This window comes from Stegostoma tigrinum, chromosome 5 (assembly GCF_030684315.1).
Source record: "Stegostoma tigrinum isolate sSteTig4 chromosome 5, sSteTig4.hap1, whole genome shotgun sequence".
In the NCBI taxonomy this organism is placed as follows: Eukaryota; Metazoa; Chordata; class Chondrichthyes; order Orectolobiformes; family Stegostomatidae; genus Stegostoma; species Stegostoma tigrinum.
This window is the reverse complement of record NC_081358.1, coordinates 91,565,853-91,572,578: the sequence shown is the minus strand read 5'-3', so window position 1 is coordinate 91,572,578 and position 6,726 is coordinate 91,565,853.

Genomic DNA, 6,726 nt, shown 5'->3' with positions numbered 1-6,726 from the left:
TTTATATGCAGAAAATAGGGAGGGGGATGGGGAAGAGATTAATTGATAGAATAGAGCCCGAAAAGAGAGAAGGGCAGTTGGATAGATAAGGAGTTGATAATGATCTGGCTAGCAAGGTGAATGGAGACTGTTAGTGATGAATAATAGGTAGTGTGTAATGGCAGACTGTGTGATAATAAGTCCTGGTGTGTGGGGTTGGAGGCAAAGACATTGGAGAGTTTAGGCCTTAAAATTATTGAACTCAATGTGGAGTCCAGAGGGCTGCAGGGCCCTCAAGCAGAAAATCAGGTGTTGTTCTTCTAGCTTCGGTTGAGCTCCACTGGAACACTGCAGCAAGCCTGAGAAGAGACGGTGGCCAGGGAACAGGGTGGAGTGTTAAAGTGGCAGGCAACAGCTAGTTCAGCGTCTTTGTTGCAAGCAGAACATAGATGTTCCGCAAGTGGTCACCCAGTCTATGCTTCTTTTCCCCAGTGTAGAGGAGTGCACATTATGAGCAGCAAATGCAATAGACTAGGTTCTGGAAAGTGCAGGTGAAGTGTTGCTTCACCTGGAAGGTATGTTTGGGCCTTTGGATAATGGGGATGGAGGATGTAAATGAGCAGGTGTTGCACCTTCACGGTTACAGGGGAAGGTGCCATAGGGCTGTGGGAAGTGTTGGGGGTGAAGGAAGTGTGGACCAAGGTATCCCATGGAAGGCAGACAAGGGAGGGTAGGGGAATATGTGTCTGATGGTGGCATCTCACTAGAGGTGGTGGAAATGGCATCTGATGATCTTCTGGATGTTGGTGCTGGTGGGTCGGTAAGCAGGGATGAGGGGAACCCTATCGCTGTTGCGGGAGGGAAGAGAGGTGGTGGGGTAGAAGTGCGAGAGATGGGTCGGACCCAGTTGAGGGCCCCATTGACAGTGGAGCTGGGTAATCCTTGATTGAGGAAGAAGATAGGCATTTCGGAGACTCCCTTGTTGAAGTTGGCCTCATCTGAACATATATTATGGAGACAGAGGAACTGAGAGAATGGGATGGAGTCTTTACAGGAAACAGGGTGTGAGGATGCACAGTCTAGATAGCTGTGGGAACCAATGGGTATTAGTGGCCTGTCTATTCCCAGAAATGGAAACAGAAATGTTGAGGACGGGAAGGGACGAGTCAGAGACAGTCCAGGTGAAAGTGAGGGTAGGGTGGAAATTGGAAGCAAAATCGATTGATATTTTCCAATTCCGGACAAGAGAGGGAAGCAGCACCGATGATATCATTGATATATTGGGAAAAAAGTTGTGGATGGGGTTCAGGATAGGACAGGAACAAGGAATGTTCCATGTACCCCATGAAGAGACAGGCATAACTTGGGCCCATGAGGGTACCCATGGCAACCCCTCTTACTGAAGGAAATGAGAGGGGTTAAAGAGAAGTTGTCGAGGGTAAGGACGAGTTTGGCCGAGCAGAGGAGGGTGGTCGGGGGAGTGGCGATGGTTCAGGCATTTAGTCCATGAAGAAGCAGAGAGCCTTAAGAACCTCCTGGGAGGGAATGGATGTGTGAAGGGATTGCACATCCATGGTAAAGAGAAGGTGGCTGAAACATGCAAACAGGAAGTTTTGAAGCAGTGTAAAGTATCACTACAATAGGTCCACCCTTTATTGGCAGGCTTAATACAAAGTCAGGCTCAGATCTAAGTGCATGGCGTGCAGGCAGTTCAGAGGGAGATAGGTTGGATTTGGTGAGGGAGGGGTAAGAGAAATTGAGGCGACCAGTATCACGTCGACAGTTCTCAATGAACAGATCGAGCGCATGGGAGGAGAGGAAGTTTCCAGAGGGCCACAGGTATATTTGAGTTGTCGAATCTTGAGGGCCTTGATGCCTGAAAGGAAAAGAAAATGTTTCTTGTTAGCATGAGGAATGAGCCGAAGTGGAACTGCGGAGTGGTGCAGCCATGAGCCAGTGTATTGCGATGCTGTCGGAGAGAAATGTTGAGAGTGTGCATGTGGTACTGCATGATACTGAGAGTGGATCCCACGATGCGGCGAGAGCCGCTGCCTGTAGAACATTGAGCATCACGGAGTTATCTGTGATCCTGAGAAAATTCAAAGCAGGGGAATATGTCAGTTTATACGCAGAAAATAGTGAAGGGGATGTCAAGTTGGCCCTTGCCTGTCTTTGATCTGAATTCTCCCACACATCTCACCATAGCCCATAGCTCAGACCCTATAAGATTCCTCCCAATGCAACAATGCAGGTCTCCTGTGAACCTCCTCCAAAACACAAAGTACAGATAATCTCGAACCAGCCCACAAGGATTATTCTTTGAAAACAGAGATTTATAAGAAGTTGCCAATTAAACTACAAGATAATTTGCACCTTTCCTTTCTACCACAGAAACAAAAATCCACCTCTTAAAGAGGGGGGCCAACAGAGAACAAGAACTGTGTAATCGAGCTGCTGTTTTATAGGAGCATTGAGCATCTGAGGCAGCTTCGGGTGCTCCAAGTTTATTTTGGGGTCCTCCTCTCAGTTGCTTCAGCATTGCCGCTGTAATGAGTCTTGCACAGAAACAGTTCGCCATCTCCACATATGGTACCTGCACCTGGGGTTATTGTTGTAAACTTATAAACAATGCACGAAGTTGGAACGTTTTAGCAGCCCATAGTAGGGATTCAGTTCTCGATTATGGATCCCCGTGTGTTATGCCACATTAATATTATCTTTCCCATAAAACACAATGTATAGTCAAAATCAGAGACTAAAAGCCAACTTCAGTTATTAAAAAAGATTGGAGAAGTTCTTGATTGCTCTCCATGAAAGAGAAGAGGGGATTTACTGGAAGTGTTCAAATTTTCTTAAAATACTGAGATGTTGTGTTCTGAAATGCACTGAAAAAACAGTGGAAGGAATTTAGCAACACTTTTCAAAAGTTGCTCAGCTGGAAAAATTAGTAAACAGATACTTGAAATGGGGAGAAAAAGCATAGTGTTATGGAGATACAGTTGGGAATACTCCGAGTTCTTTCAAAGACCACCCACGGCAAAACGTTATGATTCCATTGAGAGAGAGAACTGCAGATGCTGGAGTCAGATTTGCAGTTACTTCAGGACAACACTAGAGGTCAGTGGAGAGCTTCATTTCAGGAAAACAGAAGCTTGAGGTTGTTTGAATTCTGCACTAAATGGACATTTTAAAAACTCATTTATGTGTTGCGAGTGCCACTAGGAACTATTGCCCATCCCTTAATTTAATTCTCCCACACATCTCACCATAGCCGACGTTGATCAGACCCTATAAGGTTCCTCCCAATGCGACAATGCATTGGTGCTGATGACCTGCCTTCTTGAAACACTAGCCTTCACCGTGGTTGAATCAGATACGCAGTGTTGTTTAAGTTCCAGGATACTAATCCAGCTACAATGAAGAAATGTCAACGTTATTTCCAGGTCAGGACATGGCGTGTGAATGGACACAAACTTCCCGGTGGTGTTTTCTCCATGTGCCTGCTGCATTTGCCCTTCTGTCAGCTGGAGGTCAAAAGTTTGGAAAGTGCTGCCAAAGGAGGCTTGGAATGTCGTTTGCAGGTGATATGCATTACTGCCACTGTGAATTGGTGGTGAGGGACTGCATGTTTAAGGCCGTGTTGGGGATGCCAAACAAAAGGACTGTTTCCTCCTGTTGGTGTCAAATGTTTTGAGTGTTGCTGCACCAATACTCATCTAGACGAGTGCTGAGTATTCCCTTCAGAATGTGTGTCTTATATTCAGTGTAAACTTTGAGATGCATGTCTTGAGTCACCCATAGAATCACTGCAGTGTGCACCTAGGCCATTCAGCCCTCTCTTGTACCTGTAATCCCACATGTACCATGGCTAACCCACCTAGCCTGCACACTGGGCAATTTAACACATCCAATCCACTTAGCTTGCCCATCTTTGGACTGTGGGAGAAAACCAGAGCACCCAAAGGAAACCTGTGCAGACACAGGGAGAACATGCAATCTCCTCAGAGACAGACGCCCAAAGCTGGAATTGAACCCAGGTCCTGGCTCTATAAGGCAGCAGCGCCAACCACTGAGCCAAAATGCTGCCCCATCTCACTGGTCTCAGAATACCTAGCTCTTGAACCACCCTTATGGCCATAATATTAGCGTTTCAGGCCAATGGTAATCCCAGAATGTTAATAGTGTGGACTTTAATGATGGTAATGCTATTCCATATTAAGGGGAGGTGGTTAGGCTCACCTATTGAGATGGCTTTTGTCTGAGGCATGCTGGTATATGGTTCTTGGCACTTGCCTGCCCTAGTCTGAATACTTTTCAGGTCTTGCTGCATGAAAGCAGGTTGTGGCGATATAGGACATTGGTGAGATTAGTCTTACAATACTGTATTCAATTCTGATCTCCCTTCTCTAGAAAAGATACTGTTCCTTTCCAAAGGAAAATTTTGCTAACGGCAGATGAGGGATTGGAAATCCCTCCACGAGGAGGCAGGGGGCTAATTTGAAAATGTGAGTCATAATTAAGGGAAATTTTGTTTGGCAAATTGCTGATGGTGAATCAACCACACGCTGGAGGCTGTCAGCGAAATATAGATGCCTCCCAGCAGCAGCTCAATAGTTGATGTTGGTGAGCCGTTGTATTTGTAAGGCAGTGCCTGTGGCCCCCATGTTTGACTTGTAGGGGTGTGCCCTGTATCAGTGGTCATTTTTAAGAATAATAGTTTTGGTCTAATTTCTGTAGGCCAAAGAATCCTTTCCTCCCTCAGCAATGGTCACATTCCCGATAGTATTGCTGATGCTCCAGTGCAACCAGTCAGTTGGTTTGGCTATTAACTCCCAAAAGTGGGTCTTACTATGCAGTGAATCACATCCTGAGCCAATTAATGCTCCTCAGAGCATGAAATGGCTGTGGGTCTGCCAGAATCAGAAGGGATACTGTTCGCCTGGATTGCCACGCAGCATAATGCCAACAGCAAGGGTTCAATTCCTGCACTGGCCAAAGTAATCATGAAGTTTCACCTTTTCAACCTCATGGCCTGTCTGGGGTGGGGGGACACACAGGTTAAATTGTCATCTCCCTCTTGTGCCTCCTTCTAGTGATAGGGCAGTCTCTGGGACTGTGGTGATTTAAACTGCATTCCCTATCAACCTTTGGGAACCCCACCATGTAAAAAAAAAATCCTGCCTCTTTGTGAAAGGAAGGTAATTGATAAATTAGCTAAGCATTGATGAACCTAAGACAGTGCTTGAGGATTTCCTGCAGTAACCACTTAAGGCCGAGACGAATATCCACCAACAACCATGACCATATTCCTTTGGGTTAAGAAGGACTGCAACTAGCAGAAGGCTTTCCCACCAATTTCCATTGATTTCACCTTTCCCAAGTTTCCTGTTGGCGCACTTGGTCAAATGCTACTTTGCTGTCGAGGGCAATCGTTCTTACCTAGCTTCTAAATTTCAGCTCATTAGCCTATCTTTGTATGTCTGTGAATTTGTATATCAATAAATGCTAACAGTCTTTCTGTTTGTTTAAAGTGTTTAAAGAAAATATTTAGATTTGAAGAATGAGACTGTAGGAACTGCTGATGCTGGAGTCTGAGATAACAAGGTGTGGAGCTGGAGGAAGTCACCAGGCCAGGCAGCATCAGAGGAACAGGAAAGCTGCGTTTCGGGTCTGGACCCTTCTCCAGAGATGGGGGAGGAGAAGGGGGATCTGAAATAAATAGGCGGGGGAGGCGCAGTGATATGTGGATAGTGGACCAGAAAGGTGGGAGAGAAGACGACAAGTCAAGGCAGCAGGAATGTGAGGAGCTGGTCTTCGGATGAGGTTGAGGGTGGGGAGATTTTGAAGCTGGTAAAGTCCACATTGAGACCGTTGGGTTGTAGATTTCCTAGGCAGAATATGAGGTGCTGTTCCTCCAGTTTCCGGGTGGCATCGTTGTGACACTGGAGGAGGCCCAGGATGGACAGGTCGTCCAGGGAGTGGGAGGGGGAGTTGAAGTAGTTCGTGACTGGGAGGTGTTGTCGTTTGTAGCGAACCGAGCGTAGATGCTGCACAAAGTGGTCTCCGAGCCTTCTCTTTGTCTCCACGATGTAGAAGGGGCCACATCAGGAACAGCACATACGATAGACCACATAAGCGGATACTTAGGTGAACATCTGTTTAATGTGAAAGGTGTTTTTGGGGCCTGGGATGGAAGTGAAGGGGGAGGTGTAGGGGTCCTACCTGCCCTCTCATTTAGGCATTAAAGATCTCATTGTACTATTTTGAACAAGAGGAGGGCAATTCTTTCAATTGTTCTTTGATAGTTATCTTCAACATTCAATAGTTATCTCTTAGCATTCAAAACAGATTATGGCACTGCTGTTTTTGAAACCGTGTTCCAAATTGTTTTTTTTTTTTTTTTTGTTTGTTGTCTCTGCGTCATAATAGCAACTTCACAGAAAAAAATTATTTGTGAAGTGCTTTGGCACATCCTGAGATTCCGAAAGGTGCTAAAAAATATGTTTATCTTCTAATACCTATAATAGACTCACAACAGAAAGGGAGAAAAGATACAATTTGTAGCTAGGCATTTTGTGTTGTATTCAGACAACTTTTAGTCTTTTAAAATTTAACTTACATGATCAATAGTTTCTCTTTTCTTTCAGTAGGCGGAGGTCAGTGAAGAAGGTTACCTCAGAGTACAACGGGACCTTGATCAAATTGATCAATGGGCTGAGGAGTGGTAGTTGGATGTTAATTTAGATA